The sequence below is a fragment of the Puntigrus tetrazona genome, chromosome 7 (assembly GCF_018831695.1).
Source record: "Puntigrus tetrazona isolate hp1 chromosome 7, ASM1883169v1, whole genome shotgun sequence".
Lineage (NCBI taxonomy): Eukaryota > Metazoa > Chordata > Actinopteri > Cypriniformes > Cyprinidae > Puntigrus > Puntigrus tetrazona.
The window spans coordinates 15,355,514-15,374,340 of NC_056705.1; the positions used below are offsets into that span (position 1 = coordinate 15,355,514).

Here is an 18,827-nt window from a genome sequence, read left to right on the forward strand (position 1 = left end):
TTTGCATAGTAGCTGCCGTTGCTCCAGAGCTCTGGTGGACAGAATATTTCTGTACCTGGAAGAAAGGGGTTTGGATATTTAATGCATTTCTACAGCGTGTGCAGCTAGATGTGTTTCCGGGAGCTAAACGACCTGCTAGCAAATGGTAAAACTTACCACTGTAGGTCACATATTCAGTGTCCTTCATGAGCTCGCCGCATCCAAAGTCGATCAACTTGACCTCCAATGTGTCTGGGTTCACCAGGAGGTTTTCCATTTTGATGTCTCTATGGAAGACCCGCTGCTGCAGCAAATGTTAGCGGCCTGAACGACCTGCAACATAAAATGTCGTGCTAGCCCCTCTTTGAGCCTTTCACGGACCTCCACGAAACTAAACAGACTCATGCTAGGCATGGGTCGCTCCAAAACTCATGACATAGTTGTCCGGGTTGTCCTGCCAATCCAGGAGTTTGATTATGTATGGAACGCTGGGGTCCTCATTGGCCAAGAGTGTAAGGCCAATCTCCAAGGGGAGCGACTGGGATGGCCAGGCTAAAAGAAAGCATGATGTTTAGTTGAAGGCGGTTTCTTAGATTTAACGTGATATAAGACGTTCGAAACTGAAAACAACGACTGAGAAGCAACATTATAAAGAGCACAGGCTATTCACAATTCTGATATATGGCATATCTGGAGTCTTTTCGGCAATCTTCACAGCCACCTGTTCAAACAAAGCTAGAATAGTCAATTATCAGGTGCACAGAGATCATTCCAGTCACCAATACCAAACAAGTATGGAAAGTTTCATACGTAAAAACAAAAAAAGGAAGCAAAAAAATGAAACCTTAAGGCCATCCTTGCGGCGAGTCCCTGCATATACACAGCCACCGCCTCCTTCACCCAGCTGGGGCCCAAATTCGTATTGCCTGAATACGTGATCTATTTATAAGATAAACAAATGCAGTTAGCAAAAAATACGCATTCTAGAATTTCTACTAACAATTTCTAATATTCATATATTTAATATTCGTACTGTTGTCTGGCTCCTCCACTTCATTGTCTTCAGTGCGATTATCCCGCAGACAAATCTGATCTAAAGAGGGGAACACACGAGTAATATGAATAAAATATCGCATACTCAAATTACAGTACCTTTTAATTACATTACATGACTTTGTTTCTGAATTAAGATTTTTACTGTCAGGCTTGGCAATGAGGCCTACTAAATCCCTTCACCGGGAAAGTGAGAATGGGCTTATGTCAGTAAACTTACCCTTGTCCAGCTCTTCCACTTTGTCCTCTTTATTCAAACTAGCTGGAATGTTGACATCCAGTTGTTGGGGGACGTCCTGCTCCAGCAGTTTCTCTAGAGCAGGGAGGACTTCAGAGACTGGAGGGTCTTGATGATCATGGATCTCGACAACAACACATCCCTGTTGTCGAGAAGTCTGACCTACAGATGGAATATTAATAACGAAGTGGAAAAAATGCTCAGTAACAATTATGGACGATTTAGACAGTGCTATCTTAAGTATGTGAACAAGTGATTTTTTTAATTGTACACAAAAACATTCCCTAATTAAAGAATCTCCTTGAATCAAAACTTCAATCATCTTCTGTGATTGTACCATCATTAAGTCTCCGATACAATGCCGCCTCCTTCTGGCAGACTTCCTCAGCCTTAGCCAGGTTGTATTTCCCAGCTTTTCGGCGGAAAAGTGAAGAGGACGACATCCCCAGAACTTTGGTCTCCCTGCCTCTTCTCTCCTATCTCATCGGCAGCAGCACCAGGCGTCTCATCGTGAGGATGAGGATGGTGTTCCGGCCTGACGGGGGAGTATTTGAGCAGCACACAGGGCTCGGGTTCGTGTGCATGCTCCCGTTTAAACGCTTTCTTTAGTCTTGAAAACAGCCCCATTACAACAGGTTTTTTCCACTCAGAAAAACACTACACTAAAACTTCAACCAACAAAATGAGTTCTAAATTCGAATCCTTTAAATAGTAGGGCGACACGTTCTAAAAGTTCGGTGACGTCACAGAAGTCACGCGCTGATTTTTTTTTTTTTATTATTACTATTTTGAAAAGTACAAGCATTATAACATAGATACAATTATACATACATACAAAAATAATACTACTACTAACAAAAGAATGTACATTCAGATTTGCCAGGGTTAACAAAAAACATAAAACAATAAGTGTACATCTTAAGACACAAACACTCTCAAAAAGGATGTGTTAATTATTAACACATTTCTTGTGTTATGGCTATTTTAACACATTTTGTGTCATTTTAAGTTGATCATGTGTGAAAAATAAAAAGAGCGAGCGAGCGAGAAACAACACACTGTGTCCAACACAACATGTGTTAGCTGTCATCCAATCACATTGCTGCTTCGTCACTCCGCAAGTTGAGCAAGTTCGCGCTTCTTTTCCAACGGTGGATGACTTGGATGCACAAATGTAAGGTACTTGGATTTATTTGTTATTACAAATTGTCAAATGTAAAATTGCTATTTTTCGACGGTCAAATGTGAGAGACCGTGTCGAACAGAATAGCAACCGCGTCTGATAGTTAACGTTAAGTTAGTGCGTCACAAATTGTTTTGATTTCTTCTCATAAACATTTTGTTTTGTTGTTTTTTTTTTTTTTCGATTTGTTGTAAATTACATGTCTGATAGAATGCTACAGCTAGTATTAGGGGGATTCTCTTAACGAGTTAGCAATGAAAGCGGTGAGGCTTTGTCAATCTGTCGCCTCTCTTTCGTTAAACAACAGAATGTAAGTTATTGTTGTTTTGTTAAATGCCCCTAAATAGTAACATGATTTATCACGGTAACGTTAAAATTTTATTCACATTCGAGTACTCTATCTCAAAAAAGGTGTGTTAATTTGACTATTTTAACACGGTTTGTGTCATTTTATGTATGTGATTGACACAAATTGTGTAACTATAACACACTGGTGTGTAGAAAATGGGCAGGGATAACACAAAATGTGTTGTCCTTAGCTAAACACAGAGGTGGGTTAAGAAAGCACACAGGTTGTGTTGTTTTCAGAGAAGGGACGGTCAGTTATTTTAATGTCAGATTTCGAGAGTGTATCTTTGTTATACGAGACAAACAGATTCTGTTTTTAGAGCTGTGTACTGTAGCATACTATTTTTACTATTTTTATGGCAGAAGTCGTAGAAGTACGAAATTCAGCAAGACTCTTAGTTGAAGATGGGCAGCCTATTTGTCAGAGGTATCGGAAGTTTATGCTAATTTGACGTTTTCGTAAATAAATAGATATTCTTCATTCTCACACTGCGTGTTAAATACTGTTTTACATTGTGAATGTGAATATTATGCTTATATATAAAACAGATTTGTGTTTTTGTTTGCCGTTTGCAGCTTCAAATGGAGGAGACGCCAAAAACACTAGTGACTGTATTACTTGATGAAAAGGAGATATGCAAAAACTTCAGCATCTCAAGAGTGTAGCAGAAATAATTGATGCTTCCAAATGTCTCCTACCATGTGCTGCAGAGTACCACAGAATTTTGAAATTTAATGCTGATTTTAATGAATTTATTGACACTGACCTAACTGAAAAAGTGGAAAACAAGGATAAGTTTCAAGTTTTGTTTAAGTCAATTCAGAGAACTGGATCACAGGCATTGGTATGTAATTTCACTTGTAATATATAACTAAAAATGACCTGTGTGTCATGTATATAGATTCTAGAATTATTGTACTTTCCTTAACCATTAAATAATAATATTGATTTCACTTATTTGTTTTCCTTTAAGAATGGAAAGGGGATGCCGATGCAGCCAGTCCAAGTCATCAATAGAAAGTATGTATGTTCAAGGAGGACTTAAGAATAGAATACAAGTAATATGCTTGAAGTTTTTTTTTTTAAGGTTGCACCAAAGAACATACCAGAACCTGGTTCAAGTAGTCAACAGAAGGTTTGTAAGTAAGTGCTGAAATAACAGCACTCTGTTCACTATTTGTATTACTCTGTTTGACTTTGTTTGCCCATTCCAGAGAAAAATTTGTACATTTTGCCAGTTCATGTTGACAAGTGTCTTCATAAGTGAGTTTAACCAGTTCATTCAAAGATGCAAATTCATTCTGAAACAGTATAAGGAAGTGACTTTGAGTAAGTGAATCATTAACTCATCTAATTAGAAATACTTTGTGTCTCTTATATTTCCAGCGTCAACGTAATAGAATTGATGTAGACACTCTGCGAGCACTAATTGAAAGCAAAGGTCTGAGTATATTGAAGGATTATGAAGCTTCAGGAATGCTTTCAGAGACATCAAGAAAAGTCCTTGTGAAGATAGGTGTCAGTGCGTTGGTGGAACAAAGTGGATTGTAAGTTTACAGTTGAGATAATTTCACTTTTGAAAAAAGTTGAATTATGTAATTCCATGTTTTGTCTTTATTTTACTTAGTTACCCTTGTAATGATGAGAAGCGGATGTTGGCAGAAAGTGTAGTAACACTGTTTCCTTCTCTGAAGATCAAGATGGGAGAAGAGAATGAAGGATTTGTAAGTTGTACTTATTCAAACACAAAGCTCACTTGTAATAAATGCAAATGGAATAGTAAGTGTGACAAACAGGTTACAAATAAAACGAAAATTTAGTGCACATTTTTTTAAATGACCAATATTAGAGTTTCTCAAATAGTAGATACACTCTGCTAGTTTGCTTGTCACACATCATAGGTTTTTGAGTTACAGTTGTTGTCCTTCCCCTCTCATCCAGGAACATTTCTATGACCCAGTCTCCCACAGTGGATTTATTGAGATGAGACTTAGAAATCTACGGAGGAAACTTTGTGATGATCAGCGTCGTTACCAACGCAAACGTAGTCGAATCAGTGATTTGTAAATATAAGTAAGACATTAGCCTACAAGAGTCAGGTTCAAACAATGTTTCATTGGAAATTGGGAAGTCCATTAACAGAAAAAATATCCGTCCCAAATGATTTTCCAGTCATGGTTGGATCTTTGGAAAAAAGTGTTCTGTTTGTTGAAAGCATGAAAGACTTTGGCTATGAACTTGACACATGTAGCACTGTTCATGTTTCTCACTCTGTTAATGTGTTTGGTCAGACATTTCAAACTGGTTGTGTACTTGCTTTAAACCGTGACTGAAGAGAAGAGTATCTCTTTGGTGAAGTTCTACGCATAGTTCCACAATGTGAAAAAGGAATTGTTTTAGTTTTTCTTAGAGTTTTATCACAAATGTATTTTCACACACACTTATATGCTTATGTAGTCAAAAGAACCAATGAATACAAAGTTATGAATTTGAGCAATGCTGCTGATATAAAACCACTTCACATAATTTCTTGCAAAGAAAACCTATTTGTAAATCCAAAATATAAAATTGTTTAAAAATGTCTGTATGCAATTCCGATGACATGTGAATATGATGACATGAAGCTTTAATAAATGTATAAATTAAAAAAATATATACATTTTGTATTGCATTCATTTTAAATGGTCAAAAATAGCACATTTATGACACAAATTGTGTGATTTATGACACATAAGTCACTCCCTGTGTTAAGAATAATAACACACTGATTGAGTTAAAAGTAACAAAATGTGTTGTCCTTAACTAGACACACAGATGTGTTAAAATATAACACAAGTTTGTTTTGAGAGTGTAGAACCAATTATAAATACATACAAAAATAAAACTACTGCTAACAAAAGAATATACATTCAGATTTGCCAGGGTTAACAAAAAAAACATAAAACAATAAGTGTACATCTTAAGACACAAAGGATGAATACAGGGATACAGTTTTCATAGCTTTTACATTAGTAGAGGTATTTATAGGTTCCATATATTTGTCCAAATCAATTTTAACTGAGGTTTAGAGCCAGTAAACTTTTGTTGAATGTGAATATGAATTTTAGCTAACAGAAATCACAAATTAATTCTCTAATATTTAAGAAAGCATCTCTTAAACCAAGATAAAAGTCACTCACAAAATAAGATTGGATGAATGCTAAAAAATCTGATGAAAATGTTTCCGTTATACAAAATGTTCAGATTCCATAAATAATATCGCTGTGGAGAAAAAGCTTGTATATGAGGGACAAGAGCATCTTTTATGAAAATGAGAAAGTTTGATAGGATCTTTGAAACATTACAATTACAAAACGGTAGAAAATTCAGGCCACCAACTTTAGAGAAAATATAGTCTGGGATAATATTACAGAGTGAAGAGGGACTTTGAGAAACATTTTGTTGTTTAATGTAGCAAAGTCCATTCTACCCCTGTTTTGCTGGATTCATTAATACTGATTTTTTTTTGAGAAAAAAAAAAAAACAGAAGGGGAGGGGTGCTTTCGAAAACCCTTTCTCTCCAAGGTGAGGTTAATTGTAGTCTAATCCAATGTAACATTAGGTCTATTAACAACGCAAATATAATAATCTGTCTTTTTAAGCAAGTTAATGGATGTGACATCATGAAATGGTTTTAAACAAACCGTGTATAGCAAATTATTCAAAATAATTCAGCAGAGGCAGGGATGCATGGACCAGGGGCAAAATCTCACACTATATGCTAACGTTTAACTTGTAATTCCTGTATTGTAGGTTTTGTCGATTTTAAGCAACGTTAGATGTTGTCAGGATAAATCATTGCAACCTGTTCAGCTCACAGACTAAACGTGTCCAACGACATTTAACAAATCTTGTGAAGACATTTGATTGCCACCATTGCATTTTTCAGTCGTATAAATGGCGATCGGGGATGGTTCAACGTAGCGCAACGAAGGAAGAAAAAACAGGCTAACTTGTTTATCCAACCTTTCTTATTTTTATTGGTGTTATAGGTTTCTTATTGCTGTAAAGATGGACGCGTTTAAACGACGTAACGTTATATTAGAAAATAAGCTAAATGCGCTTTCATCTTGAACATGAATCTGAGTGTAGTCGTATAATTGGCTTGACATGGGTCAAATTGCACAATTAACGTATTATTGTTGCTGTTTTAATTTCTCTACTTCAGGCAACTTGGATTAGAAACTGTGTGGTATCACTAGAAGATGAAATGTGAAACACATCTCTGCCTCTATTGTGGGTTGCAGGGCCATTATCGCTCACAGTGTCCAGAATTGAAGGGAAACGCCCATTCCCGAGCAGAGGGGGGAGAGCTGTCTCGGGAGTAACTCAGTTAGTCTCTCCAGTAAATATGGGTCTTTTTCTTTTTCCTGTCACTCTCAGGAACGGTAATAAGTCACACCAGCTGCAAGCTTTAGTTGATTCTGGGGCTGCTGGGAATTTTATGGACATTACTGTTGCTTCCCATCTCCAGTTACCTGTTAACCCTCTATCCTCCACTCTGGAAATCATATGCCCTGTGATTGTTCTTGAGGACCTCAAGTCCATAGATCTCTCCCGAGTTCCCTCTGAATATCATCTTTTATGGTCTGTGTTCTGCAAAGAAAGAGCCACTGTCTTGCCCCCCCACAGACCTTATGATTGTTCTATCGAGTTGCTGCCTGGTTCATGCCCTCCTCGTGGTCGTATATTCTCCCTGTCCTCACCTGAGCAGAAAGCCATGGAGAGTTATATTAAGGAGTCTCTTGCGGCTGGGATCATTCGGCCGTCCACATCACCACGCAGGAGCAGGGGTTTTTTTGTTGAGAAAAGGATGGTGGACTCAGGCCCTGCATTGATTATAGGGCTCTCAACCTTATCACGGTACTTAATCGCTATCCCCTCCCTCTTATGACTTCTGCGTTTGAGCTGCTTCAAGATGCCGTGATCTTTACTAAACTTGACTTGCGTAATGCATACCACCTTGTACGTATTAGGCCAGGGGATGAGTGGAAAACTGCCTTTAACACCCCTTCAGGACACTATGAGCACCTTGTTATGCCCTTTGGCCTCACTAATGCCCCTGCTGTTTTCCAGGCCCTTATTAATGACGTGCTCCGAGACATGCTCAACAAGTTTGTTTTTGTGTACCTTGATGACATCTTAATTTTTTCAAGGTCTCTTTAAGAGCATGTGAGTCATGTCAGAAAGGTCTTGGGACGCCTCCTAGAGAACCACCTCTATGTGAAACCCAAGAAATGTGAGTTCCACACTACGAACACTCCTTCCTGTTCCTGGGCTTTGTCATTAAGCCGGGCAGGTTCAGATGGATCCCAAGAAAGTGAGTGCTGTACTGGACTGGCCAGTTCCTACCTCCGTTAAGGAGGTACAAAGATTTATTGGGTTTGCAAATTTTTATAGAAGGTTTGTTCGGAACTTCAGCTCAGTGGTGGCCCCTCTCACTGCCCTTACTAGAGGCAGTCTCACTAAATTTAATTGGAACCCTGAGGCCGAGGCAGCCTTTCTTAATCTCAAGCATTGCTTCACGTCTGCTTCTGTTCTGTCCATTCCTGACCCTGAACTTCCCTTTATTGTAGAAGTAGATGCGTCAGATGTTGGCGTTGGAGCTGTTCTGTCCCAGAGAGGGAAGGATGACAGGCTGCACCCATGTGCCTTTTTGTCCCATCGGCTGAGTCCTGCTGAGAGGAATTACCACGTGGGGGACCGGGAACTGTTGGAGGTTAAGGTTGCTCTGGAGGAGTGGAGGCACTGGCTTGAGGGGGCCAAACACCCTTTTCAGGTGCTGACTGATCATAAGAACCTGGAATACATCCAGCAAGCCAAGCGTCTTAATCCCCGCCAGGCACGGTGGTCGCTTTTTTTCAACCGATTCAATTTTATTTTCTCCTTCCGACCAGGCTCTAAGAATCTTAAGCCAGACACACTGTCTCGAGTCTATGCCTGTGTGTCCCAAGAAGATGCCCCTTGCCCTATTATTCCGGCAGCCAGAATTGTGGCCCCCCTGCGTTGGGCTCTGGAGACATCAGTACGTCAAGCCCAACTACGAGACCCGGGTCCTGATGGAGGCCCAGAGAACTGCTTGTATGTCCCTAAGTCTGTTCGAGCTCAGGTTCTCAAGTGGGCCCACACTTCCTCATTTGCTTGTCATCCTGGGATCACACGCACCCTTGAGTACCTGCAAAGGCGCTTCTAGTGGCCTACTGTTAAGACTGACGTGGCAACCTTTGTCAAGGCCTGTCCGTGTGCAGTCAAAACAAGACATCTCATCTTCCCCTCAAGGTCTCCTATACCCCTGCCTATTCCTCATCGTCCTTGGTCACATCTCTCTCTCCATTTTATAACGGATCTGCCCCATCTCAAGGCAATACTACTATCTTTGTTATTGTCGACTGCTTCTCCAAGGCCGCCCGGTTCATTCCCCTACCTAAACTTCCTCCGCCAAAGAGACTGCTCAACTTATCACTACCCATGTGTTTCGAGTGTTTGGCATCCCTCAGGACATTGTGTCTGATCGAGGACCCGAGTTTTCATCCCAGTTCTGGAGCGCATTCTGTCAGTGTCTGGGGCTACAGTTAGTTTATCTTCAGGCTTTCATCCTGAGTCCAACAGAGAGGCCGAAAGAGTCAACCAGGATCTCGAGTCCACCCTGAGGTGTATGGTACACAGCAATCCCTCATCCTGGTCCTCTTACCTGATTTGGGCTGAGTATGCTCATAATACCCTCCGTTCATCATCTACCGGCCGTTCACCCTTCCAGTGCCAATTCGGCTATGTCCCTACTCTATTCTCCGAGCAAGAAATGGATGTGGCCGTGCCCTAAGTCCAGTCTCATATCAGACGCTGTAGGAGGGTCTGGAGAACTGTCCGGGCTAAACATCTCCAAGACGTCTGGCCAGCGCCAGACCCAGGCCAATCGGAAGCGAAAGCAGCTCCTTCTCTGCGTGTGGGGCAACGGGTCTGGCTTTCAACTAAGAACCTCCCACTTAGGGTGGAGTCCCATAAGCTGAGTCAGAAGTTCATTGGGCCCTTCAAAATAGCTAGGAAAGTAAATCCTGTCACGTATCGTTTAACTTTACCCTGTCACTTAAGGTTAATCCCACATTTCATGTATTGTATCCTTGTTAAAACCTGTGTTGTGTTCTCCTTTTATCCCAGATAAAACTCCTCCCCCTCCTCGGTCATTGGGGTCGACCGCGTTTACAGTCCACAGGATACTTGATGTTCGTCAAGTTCGAGGGTCCCGGCAGTATCTTGTGGACTGGGAAGGCTACGGTCCGGAGGAGCGCTCCTGGGTTCCCGCCAGAGACATCCTAGATCCTGAGTTGATTTGAGAATTCAGAGCTCAAAAAGGGGGCAAAGCTGGAGGGAACGTCAGGAGCCGTTCCTAGAAGGGGGGGGTCCTGTCAGGATTTGTAATCTGCCATGCCTTATTTTCGCCACTTGATGGTGACAATTTTCCTGTGTTTCGTTCTCTCAGCTAATTAGGTTTATTAGTCCCAGCCCTGTCTAGTTAGCTTCCTATTTAAGTGGCTTTCTTTTTGTCATTTGTGCTTGGTTATTTTTGCTTGCTGGTGCCCTTTTGGTTCATGTGTAAGTTCTCTTGAATCATCTCTTTTTCTTTTAATTTTTGTCCCTGGGCTTCTGACTTCCTGATTTTTTTCTGTCTACTCTTGAGAGAAGTAATTTGCCTTTTGGAGTAGTTTTTGTTTGGACTGTTTTGTTTTGCCCTGGAATAAAAGATATTCTTCTTTTGACTTTTGTGTCTTGCATTTTGGGTCCAACACTTCGGTGGAGAGTATCTTATTACGGCGCTAGAGACCCATGTTCAAGTCCCGGTTCTGACAAATAAATGTTTCGCTAATGAAGCTGTTTTCTGTTCTTTATTTTTTCTATTCTTTTTTTTTTTTATTAAGAAAACGATGTAAGAGTTGACTTTGCACTTTAACCAGAGAGTGAAATATTGGCACTGTAGTTAATTTTTGAACTACTTAATGAATGGGATATCTTGTAGCGTTAAATTGCAGTAACACTACTCAGTGTTGAGCAGTGTTAAATTTTTACTCCAATCTCAGTTCATTTTACTCTGAAAATTGGACACTTTTAAGGGTCATTTTATCACCAAATCTGAGTGGGACCAAATACACTCGGGTCCAGTGTTGAATTGAACTCTTAAAGAGTTGTTTTAACACCAAAATCTCTTGTTGATAAGGCTCTTTGCAACCATGAGTTAAACTTCTTTTGAGTTTTCGCTATTAAAGTGTCAATTTACTTCCTGTTATTTTATCTTCATTAATTAGAATTCCTAAGTATGTAACTTGATCTTTCACTGGGATGTTGCATATAGAGCCCCCCATTTTGTTGCTGTTCGTACTCGCTACTTGCTTCGCTATCCTTGCGTATTGTATTTGTTTTGATGTTTGTCACTTGCCACCGTGAGTATTGTTTTTTCGTTCCCTTTCCCCCCACACTGTAAATCCTCACGCGTTATGTGTTATGATGGACAGGTAAGGACGTCACGTGACATACACTACAACACGCAGGATTCTGTCATCGTCTAGTACTTTAGGTTGTGGCCGCGTGCCACCCCATGTGCTCTTGTTTTGGCTAAACGAGTGTAGTTTAGTTAGGGCGTCTCGGACGCTGAAAACATTTTCTCTCTGTATATTTCTGTTTCTAGATAGCTTAGGGGAAATTAAGTAGCTGGATGCTGTTTTTGACTTATTTTCTTTGATTTAGCACCGGCCTCGTCTCTTCTTCCCGTTCCCTCCGTCTCGTGTATTGTTCATGTAAATAGTGTACATGTGTATATACATTTTCCTTTTTTGTTTTGTCACCTCCAAACTTTCAGTATTTAATGATCACAAACAACAACAAAAGCATTCTCTTGTACTTTAGTTTGCTGAGTTTTTTTGGTCCGCACACACGTGCACGCGCACTCTTTACTGTCTGTCTTTTTAAATGTTATATACCCCAGTACCCCTAGACCTCGCCGTAGGTCGTAATAATAACAATCTTGACATCTTGTAAAGTGTTACCATTTTCATATACTCCTCTTGGTATGTAATAGAGTGTTTGGTATTTAATATCTTAATTGAATTAGTTTAATGCTGTTTATGGTCAGCAGGTTGTCACGTATTTGTTGTTTTCATGTATCATGTGCTGTGTGTGCCCTACCTTCAGTTAACTGTCTAACTGTATTCAGGTGTCGTGTTAATTATGTCAATTACTTTGTGTATATAGTTCCTGTTTATTTCAGTTCAGTTTGTCCGATCTCGTTATATTCAGTTTGTTTGTAGAAGATTAAAACTGTTAATGTCATATTCTCGTCGAGTGCTCCTTCCTTGAAACACACCGTGACACAGGTCTATTAATGGGGAAAAAAACTTTGGATGTAGTCAACCTGTAAAAACTGTGCTCATTTATGGCTGGGACGTGGTGCTTCTGTTAATCGTGGTAATGTGACTACTGAGCAGCAACTACATGAAATTTTGATGTGATGTTTTCTGTGTTTCTATAAAATTTTTGCCATTTTTATTATGCCTACATGTAATCATGCTTGGCTCCTATTCCAAAGATGCAGCACTGGTGATTTAACTGATTTACCTTAAGCAGGGATTTCATATACGGAAAGAAAACCTTTGGAATCGCCTGAATTGCCAATATATATATATATAGTTGGCATCACAAAGGAATACATCAATTGTCCGCTTTATAATCAAGTCAGTTGTACTGAAATTTGTGGAAGTGGCTAATGTCATAATGTGTGTACAATGTATGTGTTGTCAACCGACATAGCATACACAGTTTTGACTAAATATATAATTTTATAAATCTTTTAGTCTAATTTGGAACAATTCAACTCCAATCCAAAATTCTGTCAAGCTAACATGGGATGTGTTTTTGTGTGAAGTGTACATGAGTTATGTCATTTTGACATTTCTGAATATTTCTGTACATTCTACACTGATTGTTTGTGTCATGGATGACTGTAGTGCTGAATGAATTGTTGATTTTATTCATTTTTATTTTTTTGGTATTTCCAAATGCTTTCAACAGAGAGATCTCGGGTAATATAACACATTGAACACATGTCTTAATACAACTACAAATATCTTAATACTTAACATCTAAATAAAATAATTATAAAGATATACTTATATCTACTTGCTCTATTCTTATACTTATATACATTTTTTTTTTTTAGATTGTTTTTTTTTGTTTTTTTTTAATTATACTTATGTAACTGTTACTATATTATACTTTATCTCGGATAATATTTTAAAACAATTGTCTTAACACATATTTATCTAACACAAATTCTAAATATAAATGATGCCACTTCAAGGTGCCAGGCACTTCTAGACGGGCAGGGAGTTTTCTGACTCCACGACCTGAAACAAAAACATAAATCAGTGTTATTTATCTTAATACGTGACATTTGGAGCAAACATGAAAAAAAAACAACATTTAGCAAATTCTAATCTTAGTACCATAAACCAGTCATGGAGCTGCATATCCTCCAGAATAGGTCTCTGCTGGGGATCCAGCTGCAGACAATCACAAATCATCTGGCAGCATTCTGGTCAAAAAGTTGAGAGATGATTACAAACTTGTATGTTCCACTTTTTTATAATCAAGTTTCTAAATAGTATACTTTCATATTTGGTAATCCACCTCTTTTTTTTTTCTTTGATGAAGATCTTACCTTTTGACAGATCAGGTTCGGACCACGTATTCTTGCTGATCTCTTGCAGGTCTTCGTCGTCTGGATAATAACCACACACCATAACGAACAGCAGGATCCCTAAAGACCAAACCGTTGCCGGCTTTGCATAGTAGCTGCCGTTGCTCCAGAGCTCTGGTGGACAGAATATTTCTGTACCTGGAAGAAAGGGGTTTGGATATTTAATGCATTTCTACAGCGTGTGCAGCTAGATGTGTTTCCGGGAGCTAAACGACCTGCTAGCAAATGGTAAAACTTACCACTGTAGGTCACATATTCAGTGTCCTTCATGAGCTCGCCGCATCCAAAGTCGATCAACTTGACCTCCAATGTGTCTGGGTTCACCAGGAGGTTTTCCATTTTGATGTCTCTATGGAAGACCCCGCGCTCGCAGCAAATGTTAGCGGCCTGAACGACCTGCAACATAAAATGTCGTGCTAGCCCCTCTTTGAGCCTTTCACGGACCTCCACGAAACTAAACAGACTCATGCTAGGCATGGGTCGCTCCAAAACCATGACATAGTTGTCCGGGTTGTCCTGCCAATCCAGGAGTTTGATTATGTATGGAACGCTGGGGTCCTCATTGGCCAAGAGTGTAAGGCCAATCTCCAAGGGGAGGCGACTGGGATGGCCAGGCTAAAAGAAAGCATGATGTTTAGTTGAAGGCGGTTTCTTAGATTTAACGTGATATAAGACGTTCGAAACTGAAAACAACGACTGAGAAGCAACATTATAAAGAGCACAGGCTATTCACAATTCTGATATATGGCATATCTGGAGTCTTTTCGGCAATCTTCACAGCCACCTGTTCAAACAAAGCTAGAATAGTCAATTATCAGGTGCACAGAGATCATTCCAGTCACCAATACCAAACAAGTATGGAAAGTTTCATACGTAAAAACAAAAAAAGGAAGCAAAAAAATGAAACCTTAAGGCCATCCTTGCGGCGAGTCCCTGCATATACACAGCCACCGCCTCCTTCACCCAGCTGGGGCCCAAATTCGTATTGCCTGAATACGTGATCTATTTATAAGATAAACAAATGCAGTTAGCAAAAAATACGCATTCTAGAATTTCTACTAACAATTTCTAATATTCATATATTTAATATTCGTACTGTTGTCTGGCTCCTCCACTTCATTGTCTTCAGTGCGATTATCCCGCAGACAAATCTGATCTAAAGAGGGGAACACACGAGTAATATGAATAAAATATCGCATACTCAAATTACAGTACCTTTTAATTACATTACATGACTTTGTTTCTGAATTAAGATTTTTACTGTCAGGCTTGGCAATGAGGCCTACTAAATCCCTTCACCGGGAAAGTGAGAATGGGCTTATGTCAGTAAACTTACCCTTGTCCAGCTCTTCCACTTTGTCCTCTTTATTCAAACTAGCTGGAATGTTGACATCCAGTTGTTGGGGGACGTCCTGCTCCAGCAGTTTCTCTAGAGCAGGAGGACTTCAGAGACTGGAGGGTCTTGATGATCATGGATCTCGACAACAACACATCCCTGTTGTCGAGAAGTCTGACCTACAGATGGAATATTAATAACGAAGTGGAAAAAATGCTCAGTAACAATTATGGACGATTTAGACAGTGCTATCTTAAGTATGTGAACAAGTGATTTTTTTTTAATTGTACACAAAAACATTCCCTAATTAAAGAATCTCCCTTGAATCAAAACTTCAATCATCTTCTGTGATTGTACCATCATTAAGTCTCCGATACAATGCCGCCTCCTTCTGGCAGACTTCCTCAGCCTTAGCCAGGTTGTATTTCCCAGCTTTTCGGCGGAAAAAGTGAAGAGGACGACATCCCCAGAACTTTGGTCTCCCTGCCTCTTCTCTCCCTATCTCATCGGCAGCAGCACCAGGCGTCTCATCGTGAGGATGAGGATGGTGTTCCGGCCTGACGGGGGAGTATTTGAGCAGCACACAGGGCTCGGGTTCGTGTGCATGCTCCCGTTTAAACGCTTTCTTTAGTCTTGAAAACAGCCCCATTACAACAGGTTTTTTCCACTCAGAAAAACACTACACTAAAACTTCAACCAACAAAATGAGTTCTAAATTCAGAATCCTTTAAATAGTAGGGCGACACGTTCTAAAAGTTCGGTGACGTCACAGAAGTCACGCGCTGATTTTTTTTTTTTTTTATTACTATTTTTGAAAAGTACAAGCATTATAACATAGATACAATTATACATACATACAAAAATAATACTACTACTAACAAAAGAATGTACATTCAGATTTGCCAGGGTTAACAAAAAACATAAAACAATAAGTGTACATCTTAAGACACAAACACTCTCAAAAAGGATGTGTTAATTATTAACACATTTCTTGTGTTATGGCTATTTTAACACATTTTGTGTCATTTTAAGTTGATCATGTGTGAAAAATAAAAAGAGCGAGCGAGCGAGAAACAACACACTGTGTCCAACACAACATGTGTTAGCTGTCATCCAATCACATTGCTGCTTCGTCACTCCGCAAGTTGAGCAAGTTCGCGCTTCTTTTCCAACGGTGGATGACTTGGATGCACAAATGTAAGGTACTTGGATTTATTTGTTATTACAAATTGTCAAATGTAAAATTGCTATTTTTCGACGGTCAAATGTGAGAGACCGTGTCGAACAGAATAGCAACCGCGTCTGATAGTTAACGTTAAGTTAGTGCGTCACAAATTGTTTTGATTTCTTCTCATAAACATTTTGTTTTGTTGTTTTTTTTTTTTCGATTTGTTGTAAATTACATGTCTGATAGAATGCTACAGCTAGTATTAGGGGGATTCTCTTAACGAGTTAGCAATGAAAGCGGTGAGGCTTTGTCAATCTGTCGCCTCTCTTTCGTTAAACAACAGAATGTAAGTTATTGTTGTTTTGTTAAATGCCCTAAATAGTAACATGATTTATCACGGTAACGTTAAAATTTTATTCACATTCGAGTACTCTATCTCAAAAAAGGTGTGTTAATTTGACTATTTTAACACGGTTTGTGTCATTTTATGTATGTGATTGACACAAATTGTGTAACTATAACACACTGGTGTGTAGAAAATGGGCAGGGATAACACAAAATGTGTTGTCCTTAGCTAAACACAGAGGTGGGTTAAGAAAGCACACAGGTTGTGTTGTTTTCAGAGAAGGGACGGTCAGTTATTTTAATGTCAGATTTCGAGAGTGTATCTTTGTTATACGAGACAAACAGATTCTGTTTTTAGAGCTGTGTACTGTAGCATACTATTTTTACTATTTTTATGGCAGAAGTCGTAGAAGTACGAAATTCAGCAAGACTCTTAGTTGAAGATGGGCAGCCTATTTGTCAGAGGTATCGGAAGTTTATGCTAATTTGACGTTTTCGTAAATAAATAGATATTCTTCATTCTCACACTGCTTGTTAAATACTGTTTTACATTGTGAATGTGAATATTATGCTTATATATAAAACAGATTTGTGTTTTTGTTTGCCGTTTGCAGCTTCAAATGGAGGAGACGCCAAAAACACTAGTGACTGTATTACTTGATGAAAAGGAGATATGCAAAAACTTCAGCATCTCAAGAGTGTAGCAGAAATAATTGATGCTTCCAAATGTCTCCTACCATGTGCTGCAGAGTACCACAGAATTTTGAAATTTAATGCTGATTTTAATGAATTTATTGACACTGACCTAACTGAAAAAGTGGAAAACAAGGATAAGTTTCAAGTTTTGTTTAAGTCAATTCAGAGAACTGGATCACAGGCATTGGTATGTAATTTCACTTGTAATATATAACTAAAAATGACCTGTGTGTCATGTATATAGATTCTAGAATTATTGTACTTTCCTTAACCATTAAATAATAATATTGATTTCACTTATTTGTTTTCCTTTAAGAATGGAAAGGGGATGCCGATGCAGCCAGTCCAAGTCATCAATAGAAAGTATGTATGTTCAAGGAGGACTTAAGAATAGAATACAAGTAATATGCTTGAAGTTTTTTTTTTTTTTTAAGGTTGCACCAAAGAACATACCAGAACCTGGTTCAAGTAGTCAACAGAAGGTTTGTAAGTAAGTGCTGAAATAACAGCACTCTGTTCACTATTTGTATTACTCTGTTTGACTTTGTTTGCCCATTCCAGAGAAAATTTGTACATTTTGCCAGTTCATGTTGACAAGTGTCTTCATAAGTGAGTTTAACCAGTTCATTCAAAGATGCAAATTCATTCTGAAACAGTATAAGGAAGTGACTTTGAGTAAGTGAATCATTAACTCATCTAATTAGAAATACTTTGTGTCTCTTATATTTCCAGCGTCAACGTAATAGAATTGATGTAGACACTCTGCGAGCACTAATTGAAAGCAAAGGTCTGAGTATATTGAAGGATTATGAAGCTTCAGGAATGCTTTCAGAGACATCAAGAAAAGTCCTTGTGAAGATAGGTGTCAGTGCGTTGGTGGAACAAAGTGGATTGTAAGTTTACAGTTGAGATAATTTCACTTTTGAAAAAAGTTGAATTATGTAATTCCATGTTTTGTCTTTATTTTACTTAGTTACCCTTGTAATGATGAGAAGCGGATGTTGGCAGAAAGTGTAGTAACACTGTTTCCTTCTCTGAAGATCAAGATGGGAGAAGAGAATGAAGGATTTGTAAGTTGTACTTATTCAAACACAAAGCTCACTTGTAATAAATGCAAATGGAATAGTAAGTGTGACAAACAGGTTACAAATAAAACGAAAATTTAGTGCACATTTTTTTAAATGACCAATATTAGAGTTTCTCAAATAGTAGATACACTCTGCTAGTTTGCTTGTCACACATCATAGGTTTTTGAGTTACAGTTGTTGTCCTTCCCCTCTCATCCAGGAACATTTCTATGACCCAGTCTCCCACAGTGGATTTATTGAGATGAGACTTAGAAATCTACGGAGGAAACTTTGTGATGATCAGCGTCGTTACCAACGCAAAGCGTAGTCGAATCAGTGATTTGTAAATATAAGTAAGACATTAGCCTACAAGAGTCAGGTTCAAACAATGTTTCATTGGAAATTGGGAAGTCCATTAACAGAAAAAATATCCGTCCCAAATGATTTTCCAGTCATGGTTGGATCTTTGGAAAAAAAGTGTTCTGTTTGTTGAAAGCATGAAAGACTTTGGCTATGAACTTGACACATGTAGCACTGTTCATGTTTCTCACTCTGTTAATGTGTTTGGTCAGACATTTCAAACTGGTTGTGTACTTGCTTTAAACCGTGACTGAAGAGAAGAGTATCTCT

The 18,827-nt window shown here is 38.9% G+C and overlaps 2 long non-coding RNA genes across 2 annotated transcripts; both read left to right on the top strand.

Moving 5' to 3' along the window:
• The first annotated feature begins 4,088 nt into the window (after window positions 1-4,088).
• LOC122348131 lies at window positions 4,089-4,956 on the top strand. The gene is made up of 3 exons (XR_006251273.1): window positions 4,089-4,349; window positions 4,430-4,526; window positions 4,744-4,956. It is a non-coding gene; the product is annotated as an uncharacterized LOC122348131 (long non-coding RNA).
• Window positions 4,957-17,570: 12,614 nt separating this feature from the next.
• On the top strand, window positions 17,571-18,516 carry LOC122348183. The gene is made up of 3 exons (XR_006251276.1): window positions 17,571-18,023; window positions 18,104-18,200; window positions 18,418-18,516. It is a non-coding gene; the product is annotated as an uncharacterized LOC122348183 (long non-coding RNA).
• The last annotated feature ends 311 nt before the right edge of the window (window positions 18,517-18,827 follow it).